Source organism: Vicugna pacos, chromosome 4, assembly GCF_048564905.1.
Source record: "Vicugna pacos chromosome 4, VicPac4, whole genome shotgun sequence".
Taxonomy (NCBI): Eukaryota; Metazoa; Chordata; class Mammalia; order Artiodactyla; family Camelidae; genus Vicugna; species Vicugna pacos.
Genome location: NC_132990.1, coordinates 14,739,995 through 14,756,737, shown reverse-complemented (window position 1 = coordinate 14,756,737; position 16,743 = coordinate 14,739,995). Strand labels below are relative to the sequence as shown.

The 16,743-nt window shown below is 36.6% G+C and overlaps 1 protein-coding gene across 2 annotated transcripts in view; it reads right to left on the bottom strand.

Moving 5' to 3' along the window:
- Window positions 1-16,743, bottom strand: part of LINGO2 (leucine rich repeat and Ig domain containing 2) — a 1,052,619-nt gene that overhangs the window by 457,146 nt on the left and 578,730 nt on the right. For both annotated transcript variants that reach the window (XM_072959270.1, XM_072959269.1), the window contains exon 4: window positions 735-820. The gene's annotated coding sequence lies outside the window, so the exon portion shown is untranslated. The remainder of the gene's footprint in view (window positions 1-734; window positions 821-16,743) is intronic.

Genomic DNA, 16,743 nt, shown 5'->3' with positions numbered 1-16,743 from the left:
TATGGTGGTTATACTCTAGGTAATAATCAATTGGGAATTAGTATGGCACCTCGACTAAAAGAAGCTTGGCGTTTATAAGGCACCCGATAAATGTTTGTTGACTTTATGAGTAAATACAAGAACAGAAACTCTGGCATCAGACAGAACTGCACTGAAACAGCTGTCTCAGGGAGCAGTGTGTGATTTAAAGTAGTCACATAACCTTTTAATAACACAGTTTCTCCATCGTAAAATGAGAGCAATAGCTTCTAACTTGAAGGGTTGTGAATATTCAGTAAAATAACACAGTAAAGTATTTAGTATTTAGTACTCAGTACATGCAACACATTTGATAAATATTAGTCATATCTTTCAGTTCTTCTTCTATGCTAAGGAAACGGTTTGACAGTTCATATGCAATTTCTTACTTAATTATTAAGCAAACATAACAAGGCAACTACCAAAATCTCCATTTTAAAATTAGGAAACTGAAACTGAAAGAATTAAGCAACTTTCACAAAGCCATATGGCTACTTGATTTTATCCATGTCTGTCCACAACAGAATCGGTGACTTTTCCCACCTAATACCACCTCCCTGAAGAATTCTAAGTAATGAGAATACATTTCATAGACTTCATTTTAGAAGCATGTTCATTTTTGTTTGTGAACTATGAGGACTTGTTGCATGAGAAATGGTATCAACAGATTTAATAACACACAGAAGAGATACTCATGAATCATCTTTTTCACTTACCAGTTTGACTCGTTGGTGTCCTCATGCTGGTGGTGGCCACTTTCAGTGTTCTGCTCCAAGCCTCTTTTCATAACCCAGTTTCAAGGCTGTCAAAAAATGTAAAAAGAAAAAAATGATGCTTGCTTCTAGAAAGATTTCCATATATTAATGACCAGAACAATAATAATTCAAATTTACATAGCATGTTTCACATAGCTTTTAAAGAAACACAATAGGAATTGACCCACTTCATGTCTGGGGTTTTGCACTTGAAAGCAAGTATGTTTTATCTTGGAATTCTCAGAACATGACAAAGTATCTATCACCCAGGCTGTCATTAAATTACTTTTCTTTTTTTATTAAATAGATGAAAGAATGAAACTCATGTTCCAATACATTCATATATTTGATGATGTTCAACCTTCCACTGCAGGAGGCAAAACGGCATTTTGTTATAATATAGTTGCTTGCAGAGAAGAAGAAAACAGACCTGAAGGAGAAAGTTTTTGCTGTGCCAATAAGCCATACATTTCAAAGGTTAAAAATTTGATAGTGAAATCAACATGCAAATCACAGATTATTCCTTGTGGTTTCAGTATTTAATAATTATTAGATGAACCTGAAAATATATTATCAAAAATGGTTATGATCTATTTACACAGGAGTATCTATTTACACAATCAGTTCAAAGCTTGAATTTACTTTCGGAGTAACTATAAAGTTGAAAAAGGAAAATGAAATGTTCTTTTCAGAATTAGAATGTCTTTTGAGGAATCTCCATACTGTTTTCCATAATGGCTGCACCAAACTACATTCCTAACAGTGTATGAGGGTTCCCTTTTCTCCACATCCTGTCCAGCATTTATTGTTTGTGGACTTTTGAATGATGGCCATTCTGACTGGTGTGAGGTGATATTTTATTGTAATTTTGATTTGCATTTCTTTGGTAATTAGAATATCTTTTCCATTGTCCTAATGACTCTTCCTTCTTATGCTGCTTCCTGACTCTACTCAACTCTCCTTCACAATCCACAGAAAAAGAGGATAAAGGAGAGAAAGGTAAGTTGACAAAAAAGAGTAAATTCTATTCTAGGATAGTCTGAATTAACTCAAAATAAGTGTAATGAGGTGAAATACTTTCTTAAAATGATCAATGTCAATCACTTTCCTTCATACCTCATACTTTTTTTCACTAGATTACCTCCTTGACATTATTGGACCTGTGTATCCAATAATACAAATCATATCATGTCACAATCATAATAGTGATAATTATGTTTTGTTGCTAATGTACCTGGAACTGTTCTTATCATTTTATTGGAATTATCTAATTTAATATTTACAATTGCCCTATAAGGTAGGTATTCTTAACCTCCTTATGTTTAAAGATGAGAAAGCTGAGGCTCAGTTTTAGTAAATTATTAAAGATCCACTACTAGTAACCAATAGAGTAGAATTTGAACCTTTCCCAAAATCCATTCTCTAAATCACCAAGGTATCTACTACATTCCAAACCTAATCCAAACTGGAACTCTTAATTTCCTGACATACCTTTCTAGGTCTCTCTACTGCTTAGGAAATTGACATATTTGCTCTGTACTCAAGACAGGAACATGGGGATCTCCCTTAATAATTTCCTTTTCCATGATAATTGTGCACCCTAAATATAGCTAAAATCCATACAGCACTCTTCCTTCATCAGTTGAAGCCGCCATCATCTATGACCTACAGTATAGCAAAAGCTGTCTACAGTTCTCACTGAACTCACTCTTGCCCCATTCTAGAATCCATTGCTCACACTCTAGCATGGGTAGACTTTTTATAGCATAATTCATCATTTTACTATTCTGCTTAAAACTCTTCACTGGCTTTCTACTGCACTTGGAACGAAATCCGATTATCTTATCAAGACCTACAAGCTCTAACATGAACTGGCTACAGCATACCTCTCAAATATTACCTTAAACAGTTCTTCATTTTTTATTGGGGTCTTGCATACTCTTCCCCTAATAAGCCATGGTCTTCAGCCTCTAAGGAGTTTCCTTTTCAGGAAATCAAGCCTAGAATGCTCTATGACTAGATCCTTTTCGTGCCTCAGGTCCAAAAGCCACTTTCTCAAGGAGCTTTATCCTGATGCCCCAAAGTGTTGCCCTTCCCATCACAATCTATAATCATATTTTGACTGTATTTGTTTGGTTACTACCTTTCTTCTTTACTGGAATGTGGGATCCATGTGGACAGAAATCCAGCTACTAATAGGTAGCTCTCAAAAATTTCTCCTTAATGAATGTATGGATGAATGAACAGATGTTAAGTATATTCAAACTAAGTATTTTTCCTTATACTTACTCATTCCCCAAAGGAACAAATCTTGCATTTAAAGAATTGGTAAATAGAAAACGATAGAAAAAATAATTTTTTGTACTCATTCATGTATGTATACTTGCTCTTTTGAGATATTAAAACAATTTCCATTATAAAAACTAAAATGGATTTATTAATTTTTTTCCTAACAAGAAACATAGTGAAGACCACAACTGTATCCATTAGTTTACGTTATTTTCTGAAAGGGTCCCAGCCATAACACTCTCAGTGTGGCATTCAGTGGGCAATACTGATATATATACACACTATTAATTTTGGATATGAGCATGGACTTTCGTGAGCATGCACAGGCCAGGGTTAAATATTTAGAAACTTTTACTCATGTCTGATCTGTAGTTCTGATCAGTAACAAGCCAAAAGGGAAACTAGTAACTTTCAAACAGCACTGGCACTAAAGTCAGCTTGTACAATGAGGCACAAGATGCAAGTACAAGGGTAAAAATGACAATAGTTTAAACTTCCGATCAAAGAAAAGAGAAAAATAAATTGTATATAAAAGTGTGTATTTGGGGTGAAGCAGTGTTCAATACTGAAAGGGAAAGTATTGCTGGCAGGAAGAATCCAAGAATTTTAATACCCTTGGGTTAATACTAGAATATCTGACCACCTCCTAACTGGCATCTTAGATTCCAGCCTCTTTCCTATTCAACCTATTCCTGAAATGTTTCCATACTTTCTAGCCAAAGGTCTTACATCATTTTAATTAAAATTTTTTTAATATCCAAACTCTTATGTCAGGCCTTGAAGTTCTTCTATAATCCACAATGTGAAAGAGGGGAGATGGACTTTCCGAAGAAACAAAGGTCTTGATAGCTATGACTCCCACCTCCTTGCCCCTATTACTGCATCAGCAACGGTCTTGCTCCTTTCCCTACTCCAAGTCCTTCATCAGTTTTACCAGATTAAGTTCTGTAACTCAAAGCTAGAATCCTGTCAATTCTTTTTCAAAATGTTTCTAAGGCTCCTTTTTCCCTCTAGAATATAGGGGGAGAATGGAGCCGAATTTCTAAACCCTTAGTCTGGGTTCAAAGACTTCAGCGGTCTTTAATTCACCTTTTCAGACTAATTTCTGCAAATGCATAATGCAGGCGTGCACTGAAAACTGCAAAGAGCTTCACATCCGTGAGTAATTTCATTCTTAAAAGTCAGTCTGTGAAATGAGGCTGTTGAAACACAGAGATGTTATAACTACCCTGAGTCTTTATTAAGCTAATATATAGTGGAAACCAGGTTTGAATCTTCTACCGCCAGAGTTTATACTTGCCAACAACTTCTTTGTCCTCTGAACTATATGATTAGTCATTTTTTTGAATAACCTTCTTTCTCTAAATACAGACTTGTGTCTTTATTTCTGTTCAGAAGAGTGTTCTTCATAGTGTTTTTATTTCCATGTACTTATTATCTTCCAAGGCCCAAAACAAATGCTAAATTTTTCTGTTACTTTCATTTGGTAATGCCCTCTCCTTTCTCTGTATAAGTTATTATTTTATTTTTCTTACAGCATTTTCTATTTACTACCATTTTTAAGTTACTCATGTTCCAAACATTTCTCTTGTTCTTGTATAAGGTCTTCTTGGGCTAGAGCCATAGTTTGGTTTATCTGCATAGTCACTCAGTCTGGCTCAATGCCTTGTGCATGGTAAGTGTCAAATAAAGGAGAAAAGGAGCTCCCTTTCCCTTCTTTTTCCTTTTTTTTTTTTCTTTTATCTACGAGATAGTGAAGTGTTGGACAGAGAGTGCAGGCCCATCTGAGGTTCTAAAGATGAGTTAGACATAGTTTAAGAAAGATTTTTACCTAGCCCACTCTGCTCTCTTCCAAGAGAATTAATTCTCTTATCCTGTGGTGGCTTCCTAAATTGCAGATACATTATGTAAGAAAAATTAACCAGCTTCAAACACTGGCTTTGTATTTCAAAACCTAAGAGTTGCCAAGCATCCAAATCTCCTTTGAGCTACACAAGTTTAGGACACATAGATTCATTTAATATAAAACAACTTTTCTTAGAATTAAGATTGTTTCTCTTTAAATCTATTATCACCAGTTATCTAACTATCCACTATCGTAGAGAACAATACTGCTATCCCTATCGCCAAAGCAATGGACTGACTGTTGGTAAAGTGCTTTGTACTGAAGGCATTTTGGAAATAGTTCTCAGATCAAACTAAATGAGTTCCAGTATAAATAAAGAACCTGAGACATTGCAGATGGCACTTAGCAAGATATTGGTGTGACAGCTAGGAAGATGCAGCGTGACCCCTCTGCAATTGAAGTTTTGTATTGAGTGTAGGGTCTAATAAAATGAATTCCATCATGGAACTTGTGTGTTCAATGAAATCTGAATTACACCTAAATATGAGCTTTGATCGCTGCTTTGGTGAAATTGAAAAAAAAAAGATAAAAGACAAACTATAATGAGAATGATAGTTTGAGTCATATTTAAACTTCAAAATAACTGTTACATATGTACTTTCTATTCTAACCAAGGTGAGAAGTGAAATACTATTCCTATTATATATGCTGCCTCGCAGTGAACATTATTTCAACTACCCTGCAAAATGACTGACTTTATTTATTTTAAAACCTCTGGCACATTTTACAGTCTGAATCATTTTCTAACACTTTCAAAGCTGTAGTTCATTAAATTACATTTGTTTTATATAAGCCACTCTAAATATCTACTGTTGACCTACAAAGAATGGAGGGGACAAGAGTTTATTTTAAATACATCCTACTTCCCTCATGTAGATCAATACAGACAGCCTCCTGAGAATGTCTATTATTTCACTGTTGTAGGAAAAGCTTCACACACCGGTGAGTTAGGTAGGGGTGAAGAGGACACCTCAAGACAACAGGCCACAAGCTCTCTACAGGGCAATGAATCAGGGGTTCCAGTGTCAGCAGTGGCTTCTAACAGCATCACCTTTCCTAAAAAGCTCTTCACCTGAGTGTGCTGAGTGAGAACTGCTGAATGAGGTTTGGTAGTCACCTATTTGGATATAGCTTAGTGACAGATAATCACACAATCTTCAGGTCATAAGTGATGTAGGGCATCTAGGTTATCTCCCACTCAGTCTGGGGATGGATACTGGCTCCCAAAGCAGCTCCACTGGCATCAACAAGGGAGCTGAAAAAACAACTTCAACTATTGGAGAAGCATATTTATATGTAGTGGAAACCAGCCTCCTTGTACCTGTCACACACATTGGTCCAAGTTTTGCCCTCTAGAAATATTCAGAAAATATAGAACCTTAGTTTCACATGGCAGCTCTTCAAATAATTGAAGGAAGTTATTATTGCTCTGCAGGGATGTGGGACATCTTTCAGACTCAACATCACCACTTTCTTGCACATAAAATGACAGACACATTCCTCACATGACATGTTTCCAGACATTTCACGAGTCTGGTCACCTTCTTTTGGATGAATTTCCATTTGTCAATGTCTCCTTTTAAAATATCTTGAACATCCTATGACATTTCTGAAGTGTCAAGCAGAAATGGAACACCCTGAGAATAACAGTAAACTTCTCTAGTCTGTGAAGAGTGATAAGGCCTAAACTTAAATAAAATTTCCACTTCTCAAAAGTAGACAGAGAAAGAACTTACTGTTAGAATATTAATATATCAAAAATTCAACTCTAAGCTGAGTGGTGTCACAGAGTGGTATCTGAGAGAGTATGGCCTATAATGTGTCGTCTGCAACCCACAGGAAGCCTCAATCAGTTGTCTGCATTGTATTACATCTTTGTCAGAGAAAGGACCTCGGTCATGACTCCCCTTAGCCAGCTAAGTAAGCTTGGACAAGTCACTAACACACATGGTTTTCAGTGTCCTCAATACTGTAATGATTTTGTTTGTCCCATTTGATCTGATCGTGAGGTTCCCAGATATTTGGCTAGCCATTATTTTGTGGTGTGTCTGTGAGGGTATTTCTGGTGCAATTAGCATTTGAAGTGGTGGATCTAGTAAAGTGGTTTGCCCTCTTCAATGTGAGTGGACATCATCCAATCTGCTGAGGGCCTGAAAGGAAGAAAAAGTTGGAGGAAGGAAGAATTCAGCCCCTTTTGCCTAATTACTTGAGATGGGACATAGATCTTTTCCTGCCCTTGACACTCCTGGTTTCCAGGCCTTCAGACCCAGACTGAATTACATCAGTGATTTTCCTTGGTCTCCCAGCTTGAAGAAAGCAGATCGTGAGACTTCTGGCGTCCATAATTGTGTGAGCTGATTCCTTGTAATAAAGAAAGAAATACCTATCTATCTAACTATCTCCTATGGATTCTGTTTCCCTAGAGAACCCCAACTGATACAGTCATCAAATGAACTAGATTATCTCTAAGATTCTATGTAAACTACGACTTGCTCCGGCAAGAGATTTCAGTGTTTCAAAACTTCTTGTTGGTCAGGAGTCCTGCTTTGGTTATAATTTAAATTTAATAGTTTCATCTTACACAAAATATGAGAAAATGCTTCACCAGTTCCCACAGTATTCCTATCCATGTATTATTTTTTGGTTCACCTAGCAACTTAATTTTGTGCAAACTGTGAGTGTATCACAGAGCTTGGCAAGATGGATGATGCAAAGGAATATAACTGTAGCTCTTACCCTTGAAGAACTTACAGTCTAAGTAGGTAGACAAGACACTGCATTTAAACCAATAAAAATACAAGTGCCAAATGCTGAGGACAATAAATGATAATGGAATTCAGAGGAGGGAAAGATCAACGTGGCTTAATAAGATGGAAAGGACTTCATGAAGGAGATGGAAGGAGACAGGGCAGTGGATGAACTGGGAGAAAGGAGTATTTACATACTCATCAGAGTGATCAAGCTTTTAAAGAGCTTTCTATTGTTCTAGCAACTATGCAGCAATTGCATGCAACAACTCTGAAACACAGAATCACTAGGTAAGAATCCACAAATAAACACAGGATTTCAGCAGCCCCGTGTACGTACAACATCCCATCCTGCTTAGTTAACAAGATACAACAATCAACCACCAGGTTTTACAACTGCTATGGGGCCTGTGCAGCATTATAAGGAAACATCAGGAGACCTGAGAACAGGAAGGGACCTGATATCTACTTTGGGGGTTTGCTATATATATATAATATATATATACACACACACACACATACACACACACGCATATACATATATATATACACACACACACACATATACATACAGGTGATCTACATTAAAAAATAAATAAATCTGTTATCTACTGGCTTTGGAGGGGATTAATTGCTGTTCTTGGCACCCTCTCCAACTGGTACAGCGGACATTTCATGACTAATTATGGAGTCAAGTGACAAAGCTCTTAATGGCCAACTCTGTGATAGCAGCAAGGGCACGAGCCTTCAGAATCAGTTCCAGTGTGTCTGGAAAGACATGAGTTTCATATGGATGGAGGAGAGCTGGGGATAGCCCTCTGATGCCTGGTGAGGGATCCCACAGCATCAAACCGTTGGGTCTTGTTACTAACGTCTCCCAACAGCCTCCTTGAAGGTGGCACTAGTCGTTCTTCAGCCCAATCATTTTCTTGATGAAAACAGGCACAGTGGGAACAAGGAAAAGGTTCTGTGCACCAATTTCTTACATTCAAGTGAAGCAAATGTAGACCCATTATCAGGATGAAAGTGTCTGGCAATTCGTGTGTAACAAATGGCCAATGCAAAGTAATAGGTGCTCAGGAAATATTTACTAATTGCATTTGATAAAGAACAGAACTGCTTTGTGTCACTTGGAGTAAAGATACATTTCTTACAATCAAGAAATTATCCCTGGAAATTTCCTCCAACCCCTTTTCTCCCCAGAAGAAAATATATGTAGATACATAGGCATGTGTGTGTCCCCTCATGTGTGCATACATGTGGGTGTTGTGGGTGTTGTACTGTTTCCTGTTGCTAGACTTCTGTTTTCATTCCCTCATGCATGGAAAGATTTTTCTCCTTCTATACTGAACAGTTTGCTGGTGATATTAGGCCTCCTACCAAATACTCCTTTAATGTCATAAAAATATCTTGTGGAACACCCTTGTAACTCATGAAACCAACCACAAGTTCCAAGGAACAAAAAACACTAAGAGGAATTTTCAAAATAATAGAAAGAGTAATATAAAACCATAATCTGTGGGCAGGAGACAGAGTTTATCTGTCATTCTTTATTTGGTCATTCCCTAAGGACTTGAAACACAGAGTCACACTCTCTTTTGGAAGGTGCTAGTATTCTCTGTACTGAGGGCACTGACTTGTTGAGACACATAGAGAAACCATTCAACATGTTCAGTGCCAAGCAGAGAAGGCAGGAGCAGTTCCACAGGGAGGTCACATCAAGTCAGTGTCATAGGAAGGTATAGGGTGGAAAATGTCAACAGTATGTCTGTAGTAAGTTACAGAAAGAAAGAGTGGAGTTCTGCTTTCGATGAAGAAAGCCCAGACAACATTAGAGTTGCTCACTAATCCAACAGATAATATTGTAGAGACAGACATGGGTCCCTTTGTTGCAGGGAATTAATTTTATTTCATCCTCTGTGCCTTTCCAATAGCAGGCTGTTTTATAAGAGCCCATTGGATTCTTTTTTGATAAATGTCCTTTTGGTATGCTTCTCCCACCTCTGCAATTTGGAGAATACATTATAGAGCAAGTTGATATTTTCAGCTGTTACTCATCAGGTATTTCTGGAATGCAGGTAACATGGTTCAGCATAAGTTAATCCTATTTGAACAAGCCTTAGATTATTTTAGAATCCACAAAATAGGATTTAGATCAGACACATGTTAATTCTTATACTGAAATTTTAAAGGAAATCTGTCTACATTTGAAAGCCAAACTTATGAGAGCTAAGTCAATATAATCAATTCTCCCATGAAACACCCACTACTTCTCAAACCACATAAAATGTGTGGGAAATATCAAATTGTCCAGTGGAAGACTGAGTAAAGTCTATACAAATATCCGTAATACACCCACAAGAAAGACTACTACAAGCAGCAGCATAAATCTTCATCTTTCCTGTACTGAGACAGTTCAGGTCCAGGAAGCAGTGAGCTGTGTTCAGACTTGATCCTAATTTATTGCTGATGTGGCATAAATGTTAAATACTGCTGCTGCAGCCATTAACCCAAACTCATTAATTAGGAAGGGGAAGGATGGAATATTTTTTCAGCTTAATTTACCAAGATGCTTTCAGTCAATAAAGGTTAGCTATTTGACAAGGCTTCTCAGCTGTTAATATGACCCATAGTGCACAGATTAAAAACATAAAACAGAGAAAAAAAACACAATTACTCCTCCTTAAAGGCTCCAAAGCATACTCTTAAGTATGGCCCTGCAGACATCTATTTAGTATATGCACATACTCTTTCCCATCAAATCAAATGCTAGTAAATTTACTAGAATAAAACTTTCTTCTACCCATTATAACACGGGGGTAAGATGAGCTTATATTGTAGGGATTTAAGAAAAGACAACAGTACTCAGGCTTAAAAATACTGAGGCAGTAGTTCCTACATGCAGTCCAGCTCCTTCTTATTGGTGGTATAAGAATCAGCTCAAGAGCTTGTTATAAAGCAAATTTTCCATTCTCCACTCCAAGAAATTCTGATTAAGTAAAGGTGAGTGAACTAGAAATGTGCATTTTAAGAGCTCCCCAGGTAAATCCTATAGGAAGTTGGCTCTGTGAGCAGCTGGGTTAAGCAATTTGCCCAGAGTCATACATCCAGCAGTGAAAAAGTCAGAATGAGAAACCACTTTTCCCAGCACTCCTTCTATCATAGCAGATGCCCTCAAGGTAACCTGGAATTAATTTGGTCTATTTATATATAAGGCACTAGACACAAAGGGATACTCTTAGACTAAGTGAAGAATCTCAATCTATGGCCAATAGAAAAACCTACATTGTAAAGATCAATACCTTGATGGTGTTGGTAAGGCTGGGGAGAAGGGGCATTCTCATACAATCCTGGGGTGGTAGAAATTAGTTCAATCTTTCTGAAGGACAATTTTTCAGGATCTGCCAAAGCTACTAGGCTATTGCTCACTCCCTACGGTCTAATCATCCTACTTTAAGAAAATCGTTCTACAAAGATGACTCTCATATTCACATATATGACTCTCACATATAGAATTCTAATAATTCTACTTTAAGAAAATCATTCTACAGCTATGACTCTCACATATATGTAAAAAAGTAAAAATTTTTGTAACTACAAATATTAAAAAATACAAAGCCATTTAAACAGAAAATAATGTACACAAGATGATTTCATTTGTTTATGATATGAATATGGTGACATATGCATAGAAAATTTCTTGAAGAACACATGAGAAATTCTTAAAAGTGGTTAAGTTGGGGGGAGTAAGATGGGGTACTGGGGTATGTGCTGGTTTCCTGTTGCCAGTGGAACAAATTATCACACACTTGGTGGCTGAAAATTACATAAATTTATTCTCTGCAGTTCTTGAGGCAGGAGTCTGAAATTAGTCTTATAGGCTAAAATTAGACAGAACTGGTTCCTCTTGGAGGCTTCAGGGGAGAATCTATTCCTTTTTCCTCAAGCTTCTAGAAGCTACTGGAATTCTTCAGTTTTAGTCAGATTACTCCAATCTCTGCTCCCATGGTCATACTGCCTTTTCTGTCTAACCTTCCTTCATTCCTCTCATAAGGACTCTTGTCATTATATTGGGCCCACTTCTATACTACAAGATAAACTCCCTATGACAAAATTCTTGACTTAGACCTACAGTCTCTTTTACCAAATAAGGTCATTTTTATAGGTTGTAGTGATTAGGAGATGACTATTTGGGGAGTGGGGTGGGGAGGGTAATATTCTATCTACCAGAGGAAGGAAGTGAGAGTACTTTTTCTTGTGCACCATTTTAAATTATTTGACATTTTTAAAATCATGTTTATTTGCTAGCCTTAAAAGAAAACCAAAGTTGGGGAAACACTTTTTAAAAAAGAAACTTATGGCACCCTTAAACAACTGTGATACATCTAAACGAGCCAGAAGAACAATAATTCATTTTTTAAGTATGATGTATTTATACTCCATTTAGATCCAAAGCAGATTTAGACAGTTGGGAAAAAGGCACCTGTAGTAAAATAAGTAAAATAAAAATCTAAGGAGAGATTGGAATTACAATAACAAGAGAAAGAGAATACTATCATATTATAAGTTAAAATCACTTGCTTTGATTAGGCATAAATCTTGGCTGTGTGGCTCCTCCTGACAGCTAAAGCAAAAAAGGAAACTGGAGAAAAAAGGTCACATTATTCCTGTTGTTGGCAAATAAACAAATATATCAATCATCAGTAAGAGACAGATTTTTCTGGTAGTGGTCTCTATGGAAAATTTCTCACGTGCATCATGGTATAGGCGACATTTAGTGTTGTTGCAAATAATGTCTTTGAAAACAATTTTAGATGAGATTTCTAAATTTTAGTTTCAGCTCTCTCAGCTATGACCCTCAGTGGAAACAGATGTGGACAGGAACTTTCTGCACAGAGCTGAATTCCATTAGGTGCTGTGTATCTTGTCCGTGCCAGTGAGATTAAGTGGGATAATGGAACAATGTCTGATCAAGCTGTCGGAATCATCCAGTCTTTTAGTTCCAGTGTCTTGCAGGAAAATTCACTATGCCAAACTAACAAATTAACAACAGCATACAGCATTAACTCATATGCTGAGAACTTGAAAGCTCTGAGCTACCCTGGAGCACAGTTTTAGAAAGAATCCAAAATAACTGCTGCCACAGTTGTGGGAAGTATATGCAACAGCCTATCTGGAGCTGTATAACGTAGCTTCAGGTTACAATAAAACACCATACACTCCTGTCAATTATGTTGTTTTCTTTAAAAGTATAGCTTTAAAAATAATTTGGGGTCTCTCCAAAGTTCTATTAATTCCTGAAATACTGACATCTGTTGATATCCCCTCCACTGGAAAAGATGCATGGAATGGCTTCCACTAAAGGGAACCCTAATCATCAATCAGTCTCTGAATTCCAGCCAGCACCTAGAGGGACCCTTAAACATGGCTGCCACACAGAATGCCGGGAAAGGCCCTCCTCCTGTCCTAGAGAGGAGAAGAAAATAAATGCTAAACTGTAAAGAACTCCTAAAAGAAACTACCTCAACATTGAGTAATTACCCTAAAAATATTTGTAGCTTACCTGGTTTTATAAATTTACTTGAGTATTAACCCATTGTACTGGTCTAGTTACAAACCACAGAAAACCCAAACAACTCTAACAGAGAGGGGCTTGTCTCAAATTCCTGGGATGGTTGAGATGCCTAAAGATGTACCTCTTTAAGGACACAAGCATTCCCATTTTTCCTGATCCATATCCACATTTCTTAGCTTGTGGTCTGAGCCCTACTATATTTCCAGGCAATGATTTGCATTTCCAGATAGCCAGAAAGGGAACGGTCAAAGGGCTTCTGTTTATGAGGCTTTGCTTTTTTGTTCTTGAAGAGAATCCCTTTGTTAGTATTCCCGCCTACATTTCTTACAGCAGAATGCAACACATGGTCACCTTTCTAAGCTAAAGAATCCAGAGAAAGAATTTATAGCTGATCCATTGCCCCCAAAATCAATATTGGGGCCAAGTGAGGACAGACATTCAGTAAGCATCCAGCTAAACATACCACACCCATCTAATGAAGACATGATAACAGAGTTTTGGAGTTATTTGGTAAATGTAGCATATGCTCTACCTCCTCTCCAAGAGTTCCCTGGCTGTTTCAAAGTAAAGTTAGTAATATAAATACATAATTTATATGTGACTTATTGGAAAAAACTATTCAATCAACAAAAATATAACAAAACACTATTAAGTCTGAAAAGTATGGATTCGTGGGGTATTTGATTTAGAATAAATATTTTAGGTTAACCTGATTAGCAGGTGGCTTGTATACAGGAGATGTAAGAGTGTTCAGGAATATGATAATGACACGATAAAGAGAAGACTAATCTGTGGGGCAGAGATTAAGGGAAACATTGTGAAATACTCAAGGACCCCAGGACTCATTTTTTTTTACTCATAGACTTTTGGACATTTTTTTGGTCTTTAAATCTCAGAAAGAAGACTACCCTACGTGGGCTTAAACTGAATCTATAACGTTTGTGTGTTTCTTTCACAAGAAAGCAGCCTTTGGTTCATTTATCCACATCCTGAAAAGAAGCTGCTCACCTCCAACATTTTATAGCTGCTATAATTGTCACTTTTTTCCCCTAAGCCATAGGTAAAAAAGTGAGAGGTCAGTTGGAAATGCAGAGGCAGAACTGAGAATGCCATTCTCAATCCTTGGTGTGAAAGACAGGTGGCTTGCCTGTTTTCTAAAGCACTCAGCATAGAACATGCAGAATCAAGAAGTAGAAAGAAGATCTCAATCAGCCTTCCTGGGGATTCTGAATATCATTTCATCTTATTAAATACGTATATATGGATGTACCTGATAAAGTCCTGGGTGGTCACAGTTCTTGGGAAGGCCAGCCTATCAGTGATCAGTATGCTTCCTTCCCTTACTTTTGCTCACAAAAAATGAGAGGCGAATTTCTTATTCTATTTCAATGAGCTCAGTTCAACTGCCTGGTAACAATTAATGAGTTCAAATCTAGATTTACCATTTAACTAGCTGAATTACTTTGGGTAAGTTACTTAAATTTACTAATCCTGATTTTCTTCAAATGTAAAGTGATGAGGAAACATTGCTGAAAACTAAGTGGTATGGCACACATACAAACACCTAGGAGAGTATGTGACCATACTAGAAGTTAAAAATGTCATTCTTTCACCTAATTCTCCCTGAAGAGCCATCACTTTACAGACAGGGCATTTCCACAGATGTTTGTAAAAGATCTCTCCTACAATCCTGTCTCTTTCATGCAGGCTTTGTAGATTGATCAGAGATTAGCATAAAACTTTCTGAATGTCCCTACAGGATGCTCTAGTTACACAACCAGAGGGGTGACATAAGTATGTCACCTTCTAGAAACTTCTCTCTGTTGATGGTAAATGGAAATGATCCCAAGTTTGAAGGTAAACTGTAATACCAAAAACTTCTTGGTATTGCTTTACCCCGTACAAGACATCTTCTTTCTCTAATTCTAACCACACAGGAGCCATTGCTTCTGTTCCTGTTTGGTTCTTACACATCTTCACTCTTTTAGTCCTAGGATGAAACCATGAGTTAAGCCATTATGGGGGTGTTTTGACTCAGGAGACCACTAGAGTTGCAGCTAAGCAGAGTTGTGCCCCAGACAACTCATGGATTTAAGTGAAGATTGGTGCCTCTACACCAAGAAAATCTACTACTAACATATCTCATCTTACTAAACATCCTGTCCGCCTTCCCAACTGCTGAGCAGATAGCACCATAATCACAACCTGCATTCCTCTATAGATGGAAAAGTGAGTCCCCAGACATTTGATGAAAACCAACACCACTAGCTTTGATTAGGATCCCCAAAGATTAAATATACTATTATAGTCATAAAAATCCTTTTTAATCTCTGAAGAAAATTAAAAAATAATTGCTAATTTTTTTCAAATAAACAAATAGAAGACTAGATATAAACTGAAGCCAAATTGCTTGAAAGATTGAGGCAAGATGTTTACTCAGAATGTCCTGTAAAAATATAATGAAATAAAAAGTAAAACATTAGAGTTAAGAGGCAGAATATTCCAACATTTATTTAATAGAATTTTCAGAGGAATATTATAGAGATCATGAGGAGATAAAACATTTTAAACAAAATAGAAAAAATAAAAGATCCCCAAACAGAACAAAATAAAATGACTGAAAATAGAAATGGAATCACTGAGTACTGTGTAGAAAGATAAGAAAAGTAGAAATGCAGCCATATTTCAGAAATCAAATTATAAAAAGCTACAAAAATAACCAGATTATATTTGAAGGAATGAGAATCAGATTACTCTGTAATATTTCAGAAATCACAGTGGAGGACTGAAGATAGAGCAATAGCTTAAAAAAATCCTTGATATCATATCCAGCAAAATAGCTATAAGTAGCAGAGCAAAATGAAGATATTTTATAATATTCTGTCTACAAACTGGAAAACAATGTTCTAAATGATATATTCTAACAAAATGAGAAAAGAATATACTCCAAAATGCAGAAATACGTAAATCCAAGCAACACTGGTGAGCACATTTTTCATCATTCTACCTGTATGAAAACAATCTTGAAGCATCACACACAACTTGTTAGCAATTAGGAACTGTTTATTTTAACTAAGGATAAGACAAAGGCAGGTGAAAGAGAAAGCACGCTGAGTTTCTTGATTTGTTTGCACGTGGATATAGATACTAATTAATTCCAGAGGTTGCTAGAAAAATAAAGCTTTTCAAAGATTAGCAAAATCTTAAGAATCATCACCACTGAAGAGTGGAAAGAGGATGAATAAATTGTGAACCAGTAAAAACAAGGAAGTAGAGTGAAGAACAGTCCATTGGTCCAATGAAGCCAAGGGCATAAAGAGAAATTAAAAAGAAGCATAGCAAGTAAAATTTTAAAAAAAAGAAAGAAACTAAACTAAGGTAACAAAAGTTAGTTTAAAAATATCAGTGACCACTGTAATGTCATTGTCCATTTATTAAGTTTCCATATTAAAA